The following is a 22,500-nucleotide window of genomic DNA, read 5'->3' as shown; positions in this document are numbered from 1 at the left end:
TCACCCACCCACGAACTCACTCACTCACTCACTCACCCGCTCACTCACTCACCCACCCACGAACTCACTCACCCACTCACCCACTCACGAACTCACTCACTCACCCACCCACTCACCCACTCACCCACTCACGAACTCACTCACTCTCCCGCTCACTCACTCACCCACTCACGAACTCACTCACTCACCCGCTCACTCACTCACCCACCCACTCACGAACTCACTCACTCACCCGCTCACTCACTCACCCACCCACGAACTCACTCACTCACTCACCCGCTCACTCACTCACCCACTCACGAACTCACTCACTCACCCGCTCACTCACTCACCCACTCACGAACTCACTCACTCACTCACTCGCTCACTCACTCACCCACCCACTCACCCACCCACCCACCCACCCACTCACTCCTGCATACCAAGCGAGGTAGTTAACATCTCACCACCGGGAGAGAAACGCAGACTCCAAATGTACAGCAGCAGGCATCGTCAAGAGTCTGGGATCGAACCCACGACCTCCTGTGTACCAGGCGAGGTAGTCAACATCTCAGAGCCACCGTGATGATGATGATGATGAGAGAGACACGCAGACTCCAAATATACAGCAGCAGTAGGTGTCAGGGTTGGGATCGAACCCACGACCTCCTGTGTACCAGGCGAGGTAGTCAACATCTCTCAGCGTCTGGGATTAAACCCACGACCTCCTGTGTAACAGGCGAGGTAGTCAACATCTCTCAGTGTCCGGGATCGAACCCACGACCTCCTGCGTACCAGGCGAGGTAGTCAACATCTCAGCGTCTGGAATTAAACCCACGACCTCCTGTGTACCAGGCGAGGTAGTCAACATCTCTCAGTGTCCGGGATCGAACCCACGACCTCCTGCGTACCAGGCGAGGTAGTCAACATCTCTCAGTGTCTGGGATTAAACCCACGACCTCCTGCGTACCAGGCGAGGTAGTCAACATCTCTCAGTGTCTGGGATTAAACCCACGACCTCCTGTGTACCAAGCGAGGTCGTCAACATCTCTCAGTGTCTGGGATTAAACCCACGACCTCCTGCGTACCAGGCGAGGTAGTCAACATCTCTCAGTGTCTGGGATTAAACCCACGACCTCCTGCGTACCAGGCGAGGTAGTCAACATCTCTATGGAGAGAAAGACACAGACTCCACATATACAGCAGCAGCATCGTCAGGGTCTGGAATCGAACCCACGACCTCCTGTGTACCAGGCGACGTAGTCAACATCTCTCAGTGTCTGGGATTAAACCCACGACCTCCTGTGTACCAGGCGAGGTAGTCAACATCTCTCAGTGTCTGGGATTAAACCCACAACCTCCTGCGTACCAGGCGAGGTCGTCAACATCTCTCAGTGTCTGGGATTAAACCCACGACCTCCTGTGTACCAGGCGAGGTAGTCAACATCTCTCAGTGTCTGGGATTAATTCCCACGACCTCTTGCGCACCAGGCGAGGTAGTCAACATCTCTCAGTGTCTGGGATTAAACCCACGACCTCCTGCGTACCAGGCGAGGTAGTCAGCATCTCTCAGTGTCTGGGATTAAACCCACGACCTCCTGTGTACCAGGCGAGGTAGTCAACATCTCTCAGTGTCTGGGATTAAACCCACGACCTCCTCCGTACCAGGCGAGGTAGTCAACATCTCTCAGTGTCTGGGATTAAACCCACGACCTCCTGTGTACCAGGCGAGGTAGTCAACATCTCTCAGTGTCTGGGATTAAACCCACGACCTCCTGTGTACCAGGCGAGGTAGTCAACATCTCTCAGTGTCTGGGATTAATTCCCACGACCTCCTGCGCACCAGGCGAGGTAGTCAACATCTCTCAGTGTCTGGGATTAAACCCACGACCTCCTGCGTACCAGGCGAGGTAGTCAGCATCTCTCAGTGTCTGGGATTAAACCCACGACCTCCTGTGTACCAGGCGAGGTAGTCAACATCTCTCAGTGTCTGGGATTAAACCCACGACTTCCTGCGTACCAGGCGAGGTAGTCAACATCTCTCAGTGTCTGGGATTAAACCCACGACCTCCTGTGTACCAGGCGAGGTCGTCAACATCTCTCAGTGTCTGGGATTAAACCCACGACCTCCTGCGTACCAGGCGAGGTAGTCAACATCTCTCAGTGTCTGGGATTAAACCCACGACCTCCTGCGTACCAGGCGAGGTAGTCAACATCTCTATGGAGAGAAAGACACAGACTCCACATATACAGCAGCAGCATCGTCAGGGTCTGGAATCGAACCCACGACCTCCTGTGTACCAGGCGACGTAGTCAACATCTCTCAGTGTCTGGGATTAAACCCACGACCTCCTGTGTACCAGGCGAGGTAGTCAACATCTCTCAGTGTCTGGGATTAAACCCACAACCTCCTGCGTACCAGGCGAGGTCGTCAACATCTCTCAGTGTCTGGGATTAAACCCACGACCTCCTGTGTACCAGGCGAGGTAGTCAACATCTCTCAGTGTCTGGGATTAATTCCCACGACCTCTTGCGCACCAGGCGAGGTAGTCAACATCTCTCAGTGTCTGGGATTAAACCCACGACCTCCTGCGTACCAGGCGAGGTAGTCAGCATCTCTCAGTGTCTGGGATTAAACCCACGACCTCCTGTGTACCAGGCGAGGTAGTCAACATCTCTCAGTGTCTGGGATTAAACCCACGACCTCCTCCGTACCAGGCGAGGTAGTCAACATCTCTCAGTGTCTGGGATTAAACCCACGACCTCCTGTGTACCAGGCGAGGTAGTCAACATCTCTCAGTGTCTGGGATTAAACCCACGACCTCCTGTGTACCAGGCGAGGTAGTCAACATCTCTCAGTGTCTGGGATTAATTCCCACGACCTCCTGCGCACCAGGCGAGGTAGTCAACATCTCTCAGTGTCTGGGATTAAACCCACGACCTCCTGCGTACCAGGCGAGGTAGTCAGCATCTCTCAGTGTCTGGGATTAAACCCACGACCTCCTGTGTACCAGGCGAGGTAGTCAACATCTCTCAGTGTCTGGGATTAAACCCACGACCTCCTGTGTACCAGGCGAGGTAGTCAACATCTCTCAGTGTCTGGGATTAAACCCACGACCTCCTGTGTACCAGGCGAGGTCGTCAACATCTCTCAGTGTCTGGGATTAAACCCACGACCTCCTGTGTACCAGGCGAGGTAGTCAACATCTCTCAGTGTCTGGGATTAATTCCCACGACCTCCTGCGCACCAGGCGAGGTAGTCAACATCTCTCAGTGTCTGGGATTAAACCCACGACCTCCTGCGTACCAGACGAGGTAGTCAACATCTTTCAGTGTCTGGGATTAAACCCACGACCTCCTGTGTACCAGGCGAGGTAGTCAACATCTCTCAGTGTCTGGGATTAAACCCACGACCTCCTGTGTACCAGGAGAGGTAGTCAACATCTCTCAGTGTCTGGGATTAAACCCACGACCTCCTGTGTACCAGGCGAGGTAGTCAACATCTCAGTGTCTGGGATTAAACCCACGACCTCCTGTGTACCAGGCGAGGTTGTTAACATCTCATAGCCACCGTGATGATGATGATGATGAGAGAGACACGCAGACTCGAAATATACAGCAGCAGTAGGTGTCAGGGTTGGGATCGAACTCACGACCTCCTGTGTACCAGGCGAGGTCGTCAACATCTCTCAGTGTCTGGGATTAAACCCACGACCTCCTGTGTACCAGGCGAGGTAGTCAGCATCTCTCAGTGTCTGGGATTAAACCCACGACCTCCTGCGTACCAGGCGAGGTAGTCAACATCTCTCAGTGTCTGGGATTAAACCCACGACCTCCTGCGTACCAGGCGAGGTAGTCAACATCTCGTACCCACTGTAACGCCCCGTTTGCACCCACGCCCTCCTGCCCTTTCTGTGCCGACTCAGACTGGGACCGCCCAGAGGGGAGGGGCTCCGGTTGGCTCCGCCCCTTCCCTCCGCCTAGGCCCCACCCCCTCGGTGGGGGGCGGAGACTCGTGGTGTGTGAGCCACCCTCAACCCCCCCCCCACTCACCTCACCAGGTAAGACTCTGTGCGGTGTTGCGGAGGAGGAGAGGCTGCCGCTCCTCTGTCGGCAGTTAGACCGGTACCAGCCCTGGGCTCCAGGGGTACGCAGGAGGGTCTGGTAGCAAAATAAAATAATAGGGTTGTTTTTTAACCCTTTTTTCTGACACCTTTTTTACAAAAAGTGTGAGACTGGGCTCTAAGAAAAGCTGTCCTCTGGTGTGGACCAATCGATTTCAAGGACAATGCACACATTACCAGAGTGTGTTTTCTGTTTGCATTCTGACCGCAGGTATTGTGGTTAATGCAGACACGATTCCTCGTAAAAAGGGTGTCAGTTTTTGTTGCCAGACAAAAGTGTCAAAAAGCTATAATTGGTTGTGTGTTGTGTGTGTAGCGGAGGAGAGGCTGCCACTCCTCTGTCGGCAGCTAGACCGGTACCGCCTGGACTCCAGGGGTACGCAGGAGGGTCTGGTAGCAAAATAAAATAATAGGTTTTTTTTTCTCGTCTTCTTGGTTCTTTCGGTAAAGTCGCCACGTAGAATGGAAACAAAAAAATAATAATTAAATAAAACATTATAAAATAATTCTCACGACGTTTCGGCCACAACGCAAGCAGCCGTCATCAGGTGAAGACCAGGTCTGTCGGGGGAGACAGCGTCTGAATGAAACAGCACCATGCTTGGAGCGTATATTTAAGCTGCTGGGTTGGAAGGGGGGGGGAAAGGGCGCCTTGACAAAATAATTTGCATATCAAGAGGAATTTTGCATATTTATGGGCACATTTATGGGAAATGCAGGTATGTGATTAGTAGTACTTATGCCCGTGCATTATGCAGGACTAGCAGCATCAAAGGGAGGGGGTAGGGGTAGCACTAATGAAGGGAAGGAGTGTTAATAGTATGTAGCTACCCGCAACTAGAAACCACCACGGCTGCTTGCGTTGTGGCCGAAACGTCGTGAGAATTATGTTTATTATGTTTTATTTCATTATTTTTCTTGTTTCCATTCTACGTGACTTTACCGAAAGAACCAAGAAGATGAACCCCCAACTGTGTGGGGCGCTGGGACTCTGTGCGGTGTAGCGGAGGAGGAGAGGCTGCCGCTCCTTTGTCGGCAGCTAGACCAGTACCGCCTGGACTCCAGGGGTACGCAGGAGGGTCTGGTAGCAAAATACACGTGTACACGTGTATGTGTGTGTGTACACACACACATACACGTGTACACGTGTATGTGTGTGTGTACACACACACACACACACGTGTGTGTACACACGTGTGTGTGTACACGTGTGTGTGTGTACACACGTGTGTGTGTGTACACGTGTGTGTGTGTACACGTGTGTGTACACGTGTGTGTGTGTGTGTGTATGTGTGTGTGTGTACACGTGTGTGTGTGTGTGTGTATGTGTGTGTGTGTACACGTGTGTGTGTGTGTGTGTATGTGTGTGTGTGTACACGTGTGTGTGTGTGTGTGTATGTGTGTGTGTGTGTATGTGTGTGTGTGTGTATGTGTGTGTGTGTGTATGTGTGTGTGTGTGTATGTGTGTGTGTGTGTATGTGTGTGTGTGTGTGTGTACACGTGTGTGTGTGTGTGTGTATGTGTGTGTGTGTACACGTGTGTGTACGTGTGTGTGTGTGTGTCTTCACAGGATTTGGCTGATGGGTGATGGAGTTAGCGGAGGAACACATACGAAGCTGTCAAGCGAGATGCTGATGATGATGATGGTGTTAGCTATGATGCTGATGATGATGATGATAGCTATGATGCTGATGATGATGATGCTGATGATGCTGATGGTGGTGATGATGGTGTTAGCTATGATGCTGATGATGATGATGATAGCTATGATGCTGATGATGATGATGCTGATGATGCTGATGGTGGTGATGATGGTGTTAGCTATGATGCTGATGATGATGATGATAGCTATGATGCTGATGATGATGATGCTGATGATGCTGATGGTGGTGATGATGGTGTTAGCTATGATGCTGATGATGATGATGATAGCTATGATGCTGATGATGATGATGCTGATGATGCTGATGGTGGTGATGATGGTGTTAGCTATGATGCTGATGTTAACTATGATTCTGATGTGGTGATGATGGTGATGGTGATGATGATGGTGATGATGATGGTGATGGTGATGATGATGGTGATGATGATGGTGATGGTGATGATGATGATGGTGATGATGATGGTGATGATGATAGCTATGATGCTGATGTTAACTATGATGCTGATGTGGTGATGATGATGGTGATGATGATGATGCTGATGATGCTGATGATGGATATGATGATGATGATGGCGATGATGCTGATGTTAACTATGATGCTGATGTGGTGATGATGGCACTAACGATGCTGATGATGATGATGCTGATGATGATGCTGATGATGGCTATGATGATGATGATGCAGATGATGGTGCTGATGATGATGCGTATGATGATGAGGGTTCTGATGAGATCAATACACACAGTCGGTCTCACGAGGACAGGGAGACACGGAGACACGGGGACACATCTGATTTTAAAATATTGCTGGTCTAAAGATGTTGGTGGTTTTAAGATGAACCACATTTAAAATGTAGCTGGTTTTAAGATGATTCTGCGTTTAAGATGAGCCTGGTTTAAGATGGTTCTGGGTTTAAGATGTAGCTGGTTTTAAGATGGTTCTGGGTTTAAGATGTAGCTGGTTTTAAGATGATTCTGGGTTTAAGATGTAGCTGGTTTTAAGATGGTTCTGGGTTTAAGATGAGCCTGGTTTAAGATGGTTCTGGGTTTAAGATGTAGCTGGTTTTAAGATGAACCACATTTAAAATGTAGCTGGTCTTAAGATGATTCTGCGTTTAAGATGAGCCTGGTATAAGATGGTTCTGGGTTTAAGATGTAGCTGGTTTAAGATGATTGTGGGTTTAAGATGTAGCTGGTTTTAAGATGGTTCTGGGTTTAAGATGTAGCTGGTTTTAAGATGGTTCTGGGTTTAAGATGTAGCTGGTTTTAAGATGATTCTGCGTTTAAGATGAGCCTGGTTTAAGATGGTTCTGGGTTTAAGATGTAGCTGGTTTTAAGATGGTTCTGGGTTTAAGATGTAGCTGGTTTTAAGATGGTTCTGGGTTTAAGATGTAGCTGGTTTTAAGATGATTCTGGGTTTAAGATGTAGCTGGTTTTAAGATGATTCTGCGTTTAAGATGTAGCTGGTTTTAACATGATTCTGGGTTTAAGATGTAGCTTGTTTTAAGATGGTTCTGGGTTTAAGATGTAGCTGGTTTTAAGATGGTTCTGGGTTTAAGATGTAGCTGGTTTTAAGATGATTCTGGGTTTAAGATGTAGCTGGTTTTAAGATGATTCTGCGTTTAAGATGTAGCTGGTTTTAAGATGATTCTGGGTTTAAGATGTAGCTTGTTTTAAGATGGTTCTGGGTTTAAGATGTAGCTGGTTTTAAGATGGTTCTGGGTTTAAGATGTAGCTGGTTTTAGGATGATTCTGGGTTTAAGATGTAGCTGGTTTTAAGATGGTTCTGGGTTTAAGATGTAGCTGGTTTTAAGATGGTTCTGGGTTTAAGATGTAGCTGGTTTTAAGATGATTCTGGGTTTAAGATGTAGCTGGTTTTAAGATGGTTCTGGGTTTAAGATGTAGCTGGTTTTAAGATGATTCTGCGTTTAAGATGTAGCTGGTTTTAAGATGATTCTGCGTTTAAGATGTAGCTGGTTTTAAGATGATTCTGGGTTTAAGATGTAGCTGGTTTTAAGATGGTTCTGGGTTTAAGATGTAGCTGGTTTTAAGATGGTTCTGGGTTTAAGATGTAGCTGGTTTTAAGATGGTTCTGGGTTTAAGATGAAGCTGGTTTTAAGATGGTTCTGGGTTTAAGATGTAGCTGGTTTTAAGATGATTCTGGACTTAAGATGTAGCTGGTTTTAAGATGATTCTGGGTTTAAGATGTAGCTGGTTTTAAGATGATTCTGGGTTTAAGATGTAGCTGGTTTTAAGATTATTCTGGGTTTAAGATGTAGCTGGTTTTTAGATGATTCTGGGTTTAAGATGTAGCTGGTTTTAAGATGATTCTGCGTTTAAGATGTAGCTGGTTTTAAGATGATTCTGCGTTTAAGATGTAGCTGGTTTTAAGATGGTTCTGGGTTTAAGATGTAGCTGGTTTTAAGATGATTGTGGGTTTAAGATGTAGCTGGTTTTAAGATGGTTCTGGGTTTAAGATGTAGCTGGTTTTAAGATGGTTCTGGGTTTTAAGATGTAGCTGGTTTTTAAGATGGTTCTGGGTTTAAGATGTAGCTGGTTTTAAGATGGTTCTGGGTTTAAGATGAAGCTGGTTTTAAGATGGTTCTGGGTTTAAGATGTAGCTGGTTTTAAGATGATTCTGGGTTTAAGATGTAGCTGGTTTTAAGATGGTTCTGGGTTTAAGATGTAGCTGGTTTTAAGATGATTGTGGGTTTAAGATGTAGCTGGTTTTTAAGATGGTTCTGCGTTTAAGATGTAGCTGGTTTTAAGATGGTTCTGGGTTTAAGATGTAGCTGGTTTTAAGATGGTTCTGGGTTTAAGATGTAGCTGGTTTTAAGATGATTCTGGTTTAAGATGAAGCTGGTTTTAAGATGGTTCTGGGTTTAAGATGTAGCTGGTTTTAAGATGATTCTGGGTTTAAGATGTAGCTGGTTTTAAGATGGTTCTGGGTTTAAGATGTAGCTGGTTTTAAGATGATTGTGGGTTTAAGATGTAGCTGGTTTTAAGATGGTTCTGGGTTTAAGATGTAGCTGGTTTTAAGATGATTCTGGGTTTAAAGATGTAGCTGGTTTTAAGATGATTCTGGGTTTAAGATGATTCTGGGTTTAAGATGTAGCTGGTTTTAAGATGGTTCTGGGTTTAAGATGTAGCTGGTTTTAAGATGATTGTGGGTTTTAAGATGTAGCTGGTTTTAAGATGGTTCTGGGTTTAAGATGTAGCTGGTTTTAAGATGGTTTAGGGTTTAAGATGTAGCTGGTTTTAAGATGGTTCTGGGTTTAAGATGTAGCTGGTTTTAAGATGATTCTGGGTTTAAGATGTAGCTGGTTTTAAGATGGTTCTGGGTTTAAGATGTAGCTGGTTTTAAAGATGGTTCTGGGTTTAAGATGTAGCTGGTTTTAAGATGATTCTGGGTTTAAGATGTAGCTGGTTTTAAGATGATTCTGGGTTTAAGATGTAACTGGTTTTAAGATGATTCTGGGTTTAAGATGTAGCTGGTTTTAAGATGATTCTGGGTTTAAGATGTAGCTGGTTTTAAGATGGTTCTGGGTTAAGATGTAACTGGTTTTAAGATGATTCTGGGTTTAAGATGTAGCTGGTTTTAAGATGGTTCTGGGTTTAAGATGAGCCTGGTTTAAGATGTAGCTGGTTTTGAGATGGTTCTGGGTTTAAGATGTAGCTGGTTTTAAGACGATTCTGGTTTAAGATGTAGCTGGTTTTAAGATGGTTCTGGGTTTAAGATGTAGCTGGTTTTAAGTTGATTCTGGCTTCAAAATGAGCCTGGTTTAAGATGTAGCTGGTTTTAAGATGATTCTGGGTTTAAAATGAGCCTGGTTTAAGATGTAGTTTGTCTTAAGATGTAACTGGTGGTAAGATGCACCCGGTTTTAAGATGAGTCGCGTAGAATGTAGCTGGGTTTAAGAGGATTGTGGTTTAAGATGAACCTGGTTTGACATGTAGTTGGTTTGAAAATGCGCCCAGTTTAAGATGTAGTTGGGATTTAGATGATTCTGGGTTAAGATGTATCTGAGAGAGATGGGGAGAGAGATGGGGGAGAGAGATGGGGAAGAGAGATGGGGGAGAGAGATGGGAGAGAGATGGGGGAGAGAGATGGGGAGAGAGATGGGGAGAGAGATGGGGGGGAGAGATGGGGGGGAGAGATGGGAGAGAGATGGGGGAGAGAGATGGGGAGAGAGATGGGGGAGAGAGATGGGGAGAGAGAGATGGGGGAGAGAGATGGGTGAGAGAGATGGGGGAGAGAGATGGGGGAGGAGAGATGGGGGGAGAGAGATGGGGGAGAGAGATGGGGGAGAGAGATGGGGGGAGAGAGATGGGGGAGAGAGATGGGGGAGAGAGGATGGGGGAGAGAGATGGGGGAGAGAGATGGGGGAGAGAGATGGGGGAGAGAGATGGGGGAGAGAGATGGGGGAGAGAGATGGGGGGAGAGAGATGGGGAGAGAGAGATGGGGGAGAGAGATGGGGGAGAGAGATGGGGGAGAGAGATGGGGGAGAGAGATGGGGGAGAGAGATGGGGGAGAGAGATGGGGGAGAGAGATGGGGAGAGAGATGGGGGGAGAGAGATGGGAGAGAGATGGGGGAGAGAGATGGGGGAGAGAGATGGGGGAGAGAGATGGGGGAGAGAGATGGGGGAGAGAGATGGGGAGAGAGATGGGGGAGAGAGATGGGGGAGAGAGATGGGGAGAGAGATGGGGGAGAGAGATGGGGGGAGAGAGATGGGGGAGAGAGATGGGGGAGAGAGATGGGGAGAGAGATGGGGGAGAGAGATGGGGGGAGAGAGATGGGGAGAGAGATGGGGGAGAGAGATGGGGGAGAGGGATTGGGGAGAGATGGGGGAGAGAGATGGGGAGAGAGATGGGGGAGAGAGATGGGGGAGAGAGATGGGGGAGAGAGATGGGGAGAGAGATGGGGGAGAGAGATGGGGGAGAGAGATGGGGAGAGAGATGGGGAGAGAGATGGGGAGAGAGATGGGGAGAGAGATGGGGGAGAGAGATGGGGGAGAGAGATGGGGGAGAGAGATGGGGAGAGAGATGGGGGAGAGAGATGGGGGAGAGAGATGGGGGAGAGAGATGGGGGGGAGAGATGGGGAGAGATGGGGGAGAGAGATGGGGAGAGAGATGGGGGAGAGAGATGGGGGGAGAGATGGGGGAGAGAGATGGGGGAGAGAGATGGGGGAGAGAGATGGGGAGAGAGATGGGGGAGAGAGATGGGGAGAGAGATGGGGAGAGAGATGGGGGAGAGAGATGGGGGAGAGAGATGGGGAGAGAGATGGGGAGAGAGATGGGAGAGAGATGGGGGAGAGAGATGGGGGAGAGGATTGGGGAGAGATGGGGAGAGAGATGGGGGAGAGAGATGGGGGAGAGAATTGGGGGAGAGAGATGGGGAGAGAGATGGGGAGAGAGATGGGGGAGAGAGATGGGGGAGAGAGATGGGGGAGAGAGATGGGGGAGAGAGATGGGGAGAGAGATGGGGGAGAGAGATGGGGGAGAGGATTGGGGAGAGGGATTGGGGAGAGATGGGGAGAGAGATGGGGGGAGAGATGGGGAGAGAGATGGGGAGAGAGATGGGGGAGAGAGATGGGGGAGAGGGATTGGGGAGAGATGGGGGAGAGAGATGGGGGAGAGAGATGGGGGAGAGAGATGGGGGAGAGAGATGGGGAGAGAGGTGGGGGAGAGAGATGGGGGAGAGAGATGGGGGAGAGATGGGGGAGAGAGATGGGGGAGAGGGATTGGGGAGAGAGATGGGGAGAGAGATGGGGAGAGAGATGGGGGAGAGAGATGGGGGAGAGGATTGGGGAGAGATGGGGGAGAGAGATGGGGGAGAGAGATGGGGGAGAGAATTGGGGGAGAGAGATGGGGAGAGAGGTGGGGGAGAGAGATGGGGGAGAGAGATGGGGGAGAGAGATGGGGGAGAGAGATGGGGGAGAGAGATGGGGAGAGAGATGGGGGAGAGAGATGGGGGAGAGGGATTGGGGAGAGGGATTGGGGAGAGATGGGGGAGAGAGATGGGGGGGAGAGATGGGGAGAGAGATGGGGAGAGAGATGGGGGAGAGAGATGGGGGAGAGGGATTGGGGAGAGATGGGGGAGAGAGATGGGGGAGAGAGATGGGGGAGAGAGATGGGGGAGAGAGATGGGGAGAGAGGTGGGGGAGAGAGATGGGGGAGAGAGATGGGGGAGAGATGGGGGGAGAGAGATGGGAGTGAGATGGGGGAGAGATGGGGGAGAGAGATGGGGAGAGAGAGATGGGGGAGAGAGATGGGGGAGAGATGGGGGAGAGAGATGGGGGAGAGAGATGGGAGAGAGAGATGGGGGAGAGAGATGGGGGGAGAGATGGGGGAGAGAGATGGGGGAGAGAGATGGGGAGAGAGATGGGGAGAGAGATGGGGGAGAGAGATGGGGAGAGAGATGGGGGAGAGAGATGGGGAGAGAGATGGGGGGAGAGATGGGGGAGAGAGATGGGGAGAGAGATGGAGAGAGATGGGGAGAGAGATGGGGGAGAGAGATGGGAGTGAGATGGGGGAGAGATGGGGGAGAGAGATGGGGGGAGAGAGATGGGGGAGAGAGATGGGGGAGAGAGATGGGGGAGAGAGATGGGGGAGAGATGGGGGGAGAGAGATGGGGGGAGAGAGATGGGGAGAGAGATGGGGGAGAGAGATGGGGGAGAGAGATGGGGGAGAGAGATGGGGGAGAGAGATGGGGGAGAGAGATGGGGGAGAGAGATGGGGGAGAGAGATGGGGGAGAGAGATGGGGGAGAGAGATGGGGGAGAGATGGGGGGAGAGAGATGGGGGGAGAGAGATGGGGAGAGAGATGGGGGAGAGAGATGGGGGAGAGAGATGGGGGAGAGAGATGGGGGAGAGAGATGGGGGAGAGAGATGGGGGAGAGAGATGGGGGAGAAAGATGGGGGAGAGAGATGGGGGAGAGAGATGGGGGAGAGAGATGGGGGAGAGAGATGGGGGAGAGAGATGGGGGAGAGATGGGGGAGAGAGATGGGGGGAGAGAGATGGGGGGAGAGAGATGGGGGAGAGAGATGGGGGAGAGAGATGGGGGAGAGAGATGGGGGAGAGAGATGGGGGAGAGAGATGGGGGAGAGAGATGGGGGAGAGAGATGGGGGAGAGAGATGGGGGAGAGAGATGGGGGAGAGAGATGGGGGAGAGAGATGGGGGAGAGAGATGGGGGAGAGAGATGGGGGAGAGAGATGGGGGAGAGAGATGTGATGGTGGCAGTGATGGTAGCGATGGTGATGGTAGGGACTGTGGTCTAGATGGTGTTGAAGGTTGTGATGATGGTTGTGATGGTGGTGATCATGTCCATGATGATGGTGATGATTGTGATGATGGTGATGATCATGCCCATGATGATGGTGATGATGGTGATGATGGTGATGATGGTGATGAAGGTTGTGATGATGGTGATGATGGTGATGATGGTGATGATCATGCCCATGATGATGGTGATGATGGTGATGATGGTGATGAAGGTTGTGATGATGGTTGTGATGGTGGTGATCATGTCCATGATGATGGTGATGATGGTGATGTTGGTGATGATCATGGCCATGATGATGGTGATGATGGTGATGATGGTGATGATGGTGATGAAGGTTGTGATGATGTTGATGATGGTGATGATCATGCCCATGATGATGGTGATGATGGTGATGATGGCGATGATGGTGATGAAGGTTGTGATGATGGTTGTGATGGTGGTGATCATGTCCATGATGATGGTGATGATGGTGATGATGGTGATGATGGTGATGAAGGTTGTGATGATGGTTGTGATGGTGGTGATCATGTCCATGATGATGGTGATGATGGTGATGTTGGTGATGATCATGGCCATGATGATGGTGATGATGGTGATGATGGTGATGATGGTGATGAAGGTTGTGATGATGGTTGTGATGGTGGTGATCATGTCCATGATGATGGTGATGATGGTGATGTTGGTGATGATCATGCCCATGATGATGGTGATGATGGTGATGATGGCGATGATGGAGATGAAGGTTGTGATGATGGTGATGATGGTGATGATGGTGATGATCATGCCCATGATGATGGTGATGATGGTGATGATGGTGATGATGGTGATGAAGGTTGTGATGATGGTTGTGATGGTGGTGATCATGTCCATGATGATGGTGATGATGGTGATGTTGGTGATGATCATGCCCATGATGATGGTGATGATGGTGATGATGGTGATGATGGTGATGAAGGTTGTGATGATGTTGATGATGGTGATGATCATGCCCATGATGATGGTGATGATGGTGATGATGGCGATGATGGAGATGAAGGTTGTGATGATGGTGGTGATGATGGTGATGATAGTGATGACCACGTCCAAGATGATGGTGGTGACACACACAGAGACACACAGAGACACACAGAGACACACACACAGAGACACACACAGAGACACACACAGAGACACACACACAGAGACACACACAGAGACACACAGAGACACACACACAGAGACACACAGAGACACACACACAGAGACACACACACAGAGACACACAGAGACACACACACAGAGACACACACACAGAGACACACACACAGAGACACACAGAGACACACAGAGACACACACACAGAGACACACAGAGACACACACACAGAGACAGAGACACACAGAGACACACAGAGACACACACACAGAGACAGAGACACACAGAGACACACAGAGACACACAGAGACACACACACAGACACAGAGAGACACACAGAGAGACACACAGAGACACACAGAGACACACACACAGAGACACACACACAGAGACACACAGAGACACACACAGAGACACACACAGAGACACACAGAGACACACAGAGACACACACACAGAGACACACAGAGACACACACACAGAGACACACAGAGAGACACACAGAGAGACACACAGAGACACAGAGACACAGAGACACACACACACAGACACACACACACAGACACACACAGAGACACACACAGACACACACACACACAGAGACACACAGAGAGACACACAGAGACACACAGACACACAGACACAAAGAGACACACACAGAGACACACACAGACACACACAGACACACAGAGACACACACACAGACACACACACACAGACACACACACACAGACACAGAGAGACACACACACAGAGACACACACAGACACACACACACAGACACACACACACAGACACACACACACAGACACACACACACAGAGACAGATCCCAGCCATCTGTCCAGCTAGTGCCTTAAATCCCCAAACTCCCGAGGGTGACTCCATCCACCATCACCCACCATCAACACCATCATCATCACCATTATCATCACCATCATCATCACCATCATCATCATAATCACCATCATCATCATCATCATAATCATCAACATCATCAGCATCATCATCATCATCACCATCATCACCATCATCACCATCATCATAATCATCACCATCATCACCATCACCATCATCATCATAATCATCAACATCACCATCATCATCATAATCATCAGCATCATCATCATCATCACCATCATCACCATCATCACCATCATCACCATCATCATAATCATCAACATCATCATCATCACCATCATCATAATCATCATAATCATCAGAATCATCACCATCATCATCACAATCATCATCAACACCATCATCATCTTCATAGTCATAATCATTACCATAATCATCATCATCATCACCACCATCAACATCATCATCAGAATCATCAGAATCATCAGAATCATCACCATCATCACCATCACAATCATCATCATCATCATCAACACCATCATCATCTTCATAGTCATAATCATTACCATAATCAACATCATCATCACCACCATCAACATCATCATACTCATCATCATCATAATCATCATGACGATGATGATGATGATGATCGTGATGATGATTCATAATCATCGTGATGATGTTTCAAGATCCATGATGATGATCCATGATCATGATGAAGATCCATGATGATGATTGTGATGATTGTGACTGATCGTGGCTGATGATGACGACGCTTTGTGATTGTCAGAGGCCAACAAATAAACAGCCTGGAGATGGGGTCTCTGTGTGTGTCACTGTGTGTGTCTGTGTGTGTGTCTGTGTGTGTGTGTGTCACTGTGTGTGTCACTGTGTGTCTGTGTGTGTGTGTGTTACTGTGTGTGTCTGTGTGTGTGTGTGTGTCACTGTGTGTGTCACTGTGTGTCTGTGTGTGTGTGTGTTACTGTGTGTGTGTGTCACTGTGTGTGTCACTGTGTCTGTGTGTGTGTCTGTGTGTGTGTGTGTCACTGTGTGTGTCACTGTGTCTGTGTGTGTGTGTGTTACTGTGTGTGTGTCACTGTGTGTGTCACTGTGTCTGTGTGTGTCTGTGTGTGTGTGTGTTACTGTGTGTGTCTGTGTGTGTGTCTGTGTGTGTGTGTCACTGTGTGTGTCTGTGTGTGTGTCTGTGTGTGTGTGTCACTGTGTGTGTCTGTGTGTGTGTCTGTGTGTGTGTCTGTGTGTGTGTGTGTTACTGTGTGTGTGTGTGTCACTGTGTGTGTCACTGTGTCTGTGTGTGTGTGTGTGTGTGTTACTGTGTGTGTCTGTGTGTGTGTCTGTGTGTGTGTGTGTGTCACTGTGTGTGTCTGTGTGTGTGTCTGTGTGTGTGTCACTGTGTGTGTGTGTCTGTGTGTGTGTGTGTTACTGTGTGTGTGTGTGTCACTGTGTGTGTCACTGTGTCTGTGTGTGTGTGTGTGTCACTGTCTGTGTGTGTGTGTGTGTCTGTGTGTGTGTCTGTGTGTGTCTGTGTGTGTGTCTGTGTCTGTATGTGTGTGTGTTACTGTGTGTGTGTCACTGTGTGTGTCACTGTGTGTGTCTGTGTCACTGTGTCACTGTGTGTGTCTGTGTGTGTGTCTGTGTGTGTGTCTGTGTCTGTGTGTGTTACTGTGTCTGTGTGTGTGTCACTGTGTCTGTGTGTGTGTCTGTGTGTGTGTGTGTCTGTGTGTCTGTGTGTGTGTCTGTGTGTGTGTCTCTGTGTGTGTCTGTGTGTGTGTCTGTGTGTGTGTGTGTCACTGTGTCTGTGTGTGTGTGTGTGTCTGTGTGTCTGTGTGTGTGTCTGTGTGTGTGTGTGTGTGTCTCTGTGTGTGTCTCTGTGTGTGTCTGTGTGTGTGTCTGTGTGTGTGTGTCTGTGTGTGTCACTGTGTGTGCGTCACTGTGTGTGTCTGTGTGTGTGTCTGTGTGTGTGTCTGTGTGTGTGTCTGTGTGTGTCACTGTGTGTGTGTGTGTGTCTGTGTCTGTGTGTGTGTGTGTGTTACTGTGTGTGTGTGTCACTGTGTGTGTCACTGTGTCTGTGTGTGTGTCTGTGTGTGTGTGTGTCACTGTCTGTGTGTGTGTGTGTGTCTGTGTCTGTATGTGTGTGTGTTACTGTGTGTGTGTCACTGTGTGTGTCACTGTGTGTGTGTCTGTGTCACTGTGTCACTGTGTGTGTCTGTGTGTGTGTCTGTGTGTGTGTCTGTGTCTGTGTGTGTTACTGTGTCTGTGTGTGTGTGTCACTGTGTCTGTGTGTGTGTCTGTGTGTGTGTGTGTCTGTGTGTCTGTGTGTGTGTCTGTGTGTGTGTGTGTGTCTCTGTGTGTGTCTGTGTGTGTGTCTGTGTGTGTGTGTGTCACTGTGTCTGTGTGTGTGTGTGTCTGTGTGTCTGTGTGTGTGTCTGTGTGTGTGTGTGTGTCTCTGTGTGTGTCTGTGTGTGTGTCTGTGTGTGTGTCTGTGTGTGTGTGTCTGTGTGTGTGTGTCTGTGTGTGTGTCTGTGTGTGTGTCTGTGTCTGTGTGTGTCACTGTGTGTGCGTCACTGTGTGTGTCTGTGTGTGTGTCTGTGTGTGTGTCTGTGTGTGTGTCTGTGTGTGTGTGTGTGTCTGTGTGTGTCACTGTGTGTGTGTCACTGTGTGTGTCTGTGTGTGTGTCTGTGTGTGTGTCTGTGTCTGTGTGTGTGTCTGTGTGTGTCACTGTGTGTGTGTCACTGTGTGTGTCTGTGTGTGTGTCTGTGTCTGTGTGTGTCACTGTCTGTGTCTGTGTCACTGTGTCACTGTGTGTGTCACTGTGTGTCTGTGTCTGTGTGTGTCTGTGTCTGTGTGTGTCACTGTGTGTGTGTCACTGTGTGTGTCTGTGTGTGTGTCTGTGTCTGTGTGTGTCACTGTGTGTGTCTGTGTCACTGTGTCACTGTGTGTGTCACTGTGTGTCTGTGTCTGTGTGTGTGTCTGTGTCTGTGTGTGTCACTGTGTGTGTGTGTCACTGTATGTGTCACTGTGTGTGTCACTGTGTGTGTGTCACTGTGTGTGTCTGTGTGTGTCTGTGTGTGTGTCTGTGTGTGTGTGTCACTGTGTGTGTGTCACTGTGTGTGTGTCTGTGTCTGTGTGTGTGTCTGTGTGTGTCACTGTCTGTGTCTGTGTCACTGTGTCACTGTGTGTGTCACTGTGTGTCTGTGTCTGTGTGTGTGTCTGTGTCTGTGTGTGTCACTGTGTGTGTGTCACTGTGTGTGTCACTGTGTGTGTCACTGTGTGTGTGTCACTGTGTGTGTCTGTGTGTGTCTGTGTGTGTGTGTCTGTGTGTGTGTGTCACTGTGTGTGTCACTGTGTGTGTCTGTGTGTGTGTCTGTGTCTGTGTGTGTCACTGTGTCACTGTGTGTGTCACTGTGTGTCTGTGTCTGTGTGTGTGTCTGTGTCTGTGTGTGTCACTGTGTGTGTGTCACTGTGTGTGTCTGTGTGTGTGTCTGTGTCTGTGTGTGTCACTGTCTGTGTCACTGTGTCACTGTGTGTGTCACTGTGTGTCTGTGTCTGTGTGTGTGTCTGTGTCTGTGTGTGTCACTGTGTGTCTGTGTCTGTGTGTGTGTCTGTGTCTGTGTGTGTCACTGTGTGTGCGTCACTGTGTGTGTCTGTGTGTGTGTCTGTGTGTGTGTCTGTGTGTGTGTCACTGTGTGTGTGTCACTGTGTGTGTGTGTGTCTGTGTGTGTCACTGTGTGTGTGTCACTGTGTGTGTCTGTGTGTGTGTCTGTGTGTGTGTGTGTCTGTGTGTGTGTCTGTGTGTGTCACTGTGTGTGTGTCACTGTGTGTGTCTGTGTGTGTGTCTGTGTCTGTGTGTGTCACTGTCTGTGTCTGTGTCACTGTGTCACTGTGTGTGTCACTGTGTGTCTGTGTCTGTGTGTGTCTGTGTCTGTGTGTGTCACTCTGTGTGTGTCACTGTGTGTGTCTGTGTGTGTGTCTGTGTCTGTGTGTGTCACTGTGTGTGTCTGTGTCACTGTGTCACTGTGTGTGTCACTGTGTGTCTGTGTCTGTGTGTGTGTCTGTGTCTGTGTGTGTCACTGTGTGTGTGTGTCACTGTATGTGTCACTGTGTGTGTGTCACTGTGTGTCTGTGTGTGTCTGTGTGTGTCTGTGTGTGTGTCTGTGTGTGTGTCACTGTGTGTGTGTCACTGTGTGTGTGTCACTGTGTGTGTGTCTGTGTCTGTGTGTGTCACTGTCTGTGTCTGTGTCACTGTGTCACTGTGTGTGTCACTGTGTGTCTGTGTCTGTGTGTGTGTCTGTGTCTGTGTGTGTCACTGTGTGTGTGTCACTGTGTGTGTCACTGTGTGTGTCACTGTGTGTGTGTCACTGTGTGTGTCACTGTGTGTGTCACTGTGTGTGTGTCACTGTGTGTGTCTGTGTGTGTCTGTGTGTGTGTGTCTGTGTGTGTGTCTGTGTCTGTGTGTGTCACTGTGTCACTGTGTGTGTCACTGTGTGTCTGTGTCTGTGTGTGTGTCTGTGTCTGTGTGTGTCACTGTGTGTGTGTCACTGTGTGTGTCTGTGTGTGTGTCTGTGTCTGTGTGTGTCACTGTCTGTGTCACTGTGTCACTGTGTGTGTCACTGTGTGTCTGTGTCTGTGTGTGTGTCTGTGTCTGTGTGTGTCACTGTGTGTGTGTCACTGTGTGTGTCTGTGTGTGTGTCTGTGTCTGTGTGTGTCACTGTCTGTGTCTGTGTCACTGTGTCACTGTGTGTGTCACTGTGTGTCTGTGTCTGTGTGTGTGTCTGTGTCTGTGTGTGTCTGTGTGTGTGTTTTGCCACCCCCCCCCTCGTGTGCCGTGCCGGCCTTTATAGGTGCTCGCTAACAGCACTTGTCCCTACAGTCTGTTAAGGCTATACGGGGGATCTTTGTCTTTGTGTGTGAGTCTGTGTGTGTGTGTCACTGTGTGTGTGTGTCTGTGTGTCTGTGTGTGGCTGTGTGTGTGTGTGTCTGTGTGTGTGTCTGTGTGTGTCTCTGTGTGTGTCTGTGTGTGTGTCTGTGTGGGTGTCTGTGTGTGTCTGTGTGTGTGTGTGTGTGTCTGTGTGTGTGTCTGTGTGTGTGTGTCTGTGTGTGTGTCTGTGTCTATGTGTGTGTGTGTGTCACTGTGTGTGTGTGTCACTGTGTGTGTCTTTGTCACTGTGTGTGTGTGTCACTGTGTGTGTGTGTCACTGTGTGTGTGTGTCACTGTCTGTGTCACTGTGTGTCTGTGTCACTGTGTGTGTCACTGTGTGTGTCTGTGTGTGTGTGTCTGTGTGTGTCTGTGTGTGTGTGTCTGTGTGTGTGTGTCACTGTGTGTGTGTCACTGTGTGTGTCTGTGTGTGTGTCTGTGTCTGTGTGTGTCACTGTCTGTGTCTGTGTCACTGTGTCACTGTGTGTGTCACTGTGTGTCTGTGTCTGTGTGTGTGTCTGTGTCTGTGTGTGTCACTGTGTGTGTGTCACTGTGTGTGTCTGTGTGTGTGTCTGTGTCTGTGTGTGTCACTGTCTGTGTCACTGTGTCACTGTGTGTGTCACTGTGTGTCTGTGTCTGTGTGTGTGTCTGTGTCTGTGTGTGTCACTGTGTGTGTGTCACTGTGTGTGTCTGTGTGTGTGTCTGTGTCTGTGTGTGTCACTGTCTGTGTCTGTGTCACTGTGTCACTGTGTGTGTCACTGTGTGTCTGTGTCTGTGTGTGTGTCTGTGTCTGTGTGTGTCACTGTGTGTGTGTCACTGTGTGTGTCTGTGTGTGTGTCTGTGTCTGTGTGTGTCACTGTCTGTGTCACTGTGTCACTGTGTGTGTCACTGTGTGTCTGTGTCTGTGTGTGTGTCTGTGTCTGTGTGTGTCACTGTGTGTGTGTCACTGTGTGTGTCTGTGTGTGTGTCTGTGTCTGTGTGTGTCACTGTCTGTGTCTGTGTCACTGTGTCACTGTGTGTGTCACTGTGTGTCTGTGTGTGTGTCTGTGTCTGTGTGTGTCACTGTGTGTGTGTCACTGTGTGTGTCTGTGTGTGTGTCTGTGTCTGTGTATGTCACTGTCTGTGTCACTGTGTCACTGTGTGTGTCACTGTGTGTCTGTGTCTGTGTGTGTCACTGTGTGTGTGTCACTGTGTGTGTCTGTGTGTGTGTCTGTGTGTGTGTGTCTGTGTGTGTGTGTCAGTGTGTCTGTGTGTGTCTGTGTGTGTGTCTGTGTGTGTGTGTGTCTGTGTGTGTGTGTGTCTGTGTGTGTCTGTGTGTGTCTATGTGTGTGTCTGTGTGTGTCTGTGTGTGTGTGTGTCTGTGTGTGTCTGTGTGTGTGTGTGTCTGTGTGTGTCTGTGTGTGTCACTGTGTGTGTCTGTGTGTCACTGTGTGTGTGTGTCACTGTGTGTGTGTGTCACTGTGTGTGTGTGTGTCACTGTCTGTGTCACTGTGTGTCTGTGTCACTGTGTGTGTCACTGTGTGTGTCTGTGTGTGTGTGTCTGTGTCACTGTGTGTGTCACTGTGTGTGTGTCTGTGTGTCACTGTGTGTGTGTGTCTGTGTGTGTGTGTCTGTGTGTGTGTGTCACTGTGTGTGTCTGTGTGTGTGTCACTGTGTGTGTCTGTGTCACTGTGTGTGTGTCACTGTGTGTGTGTCTGTGTGTGTGTGTCACTGTGTGTCACTGTGTGTCTGTGTGTGTGTGTGTCTGTCTGTGTGTGTGTGTGTCACTGTGTTTGTCTGTGTCACTGTGTGTTTCACTTTGTGTGTCTGTGTGTGTCTGTGTGTGTGTGTCACTGTGTGTGTGTGTGTGTCTGTGTGTGTGTGTCTGTCTGTGTGTGTGTGTCACTGTGTGTGTGTCTGTGTCACTGTGTGTCTGTGTCACTGTGTGTGTCTGTGTGTGTGTCTGTGTCACTGTGTGTGTCTGTGTGTGTGTCTGTGTCACTGTGTGTGTCTGTGTGTGTGTGTCACTGTGTGTGTGTGTGTCTGTGTGTGTGTGTCACTGTGTGTGTGTGTGTCTGTGTCACTGTGTGTGTGTGTGTCTGTGTGTCTGTGTCACTGTGTGTGTGTGTCTGTGTCACTGTGTGTCTGTGTCACTGTGTGTGTGTGTGTCACTGTGTGTGTCTGTGTCACTGTGTGTCTGTGTCACTGTGTGTGTCACTGTGTGTGTGTGTCTGTGTGTGTGTCTGTGTCTATGTGTGTGTGTCACTGTGTGTGTGTGTGTCTGTGTGTGTGTCTGTGTGTGTGTCTGTGTTTGTGTCTGTGTGTGTGTCTGTGTGTGTCTGTGTGTGTGTCTGTGTGTGTCTGTGTGTGTGTCTGTGTGTGTCTGTGTGTGTGTCTGTGTGTGTCTGTGTGTGTGTCTGTGTGTGTGTCTGTGTGTGTGTCTGTGTGTGTCTGTGTGTGTGTCTGTGTGTGTGTCTGTGTGTGTGTCTGTGTGTGTGTGTCTGTGTGTGTGTCTGTGTGTGTGTCTGTGTGTGTCTGTGTGTG

General features: G+C 49.3%; 1 long non-coding RNA gene across 2 annotated transcripts in view; it reads left to right on the top strand.

Annotated features, from left to right (window-relative positions):
• LOC144955692 (uncharacterized) overlaps nt 1-8,265 on the top strand; it is a 27,937-nt gene extending 19,672 nt beyond the window's left edge. Inside the window, exons 4-5 of one of the 2 annotated variants that reach the window (XR_013641779.1) lie at nt 3,906-4,040; nt 5,674-8,265. This is a non-coding gene — a long non-coding RNA (uncharacterized LOC144955692). The remainder of the gene's footprint in view (nt 1-3,905; nt 4,041-5,673) is intronic. The other variant, XR_013641780.1, reaches the window with a different exon arrangement.
• The last annotated feature ends 14,235 nt before the right edge of the window (nt 8,266-22,500 follow it).

The sequence above is a fragment of the Lampetra fluviatilis genome, unplaced genomic scaffold (assembly GCF_964198595.1).
Source record: "Lampetra fluviatilis unplaced genomic scaffold, kcLamFluv1.1 SCAFFOLD_225, whole genome shotgun sequence".
Taxonomy (NCBI): Eukaryota; Metazoa; Chordata; class Hyperoartia; order Petromyzontiformes; family Petromyzontidae; genus Lampetra; species Lampetra fluviatilis.
This window is presented reverse-complemented; position numbering and strand designations above follow the sequence as displayed.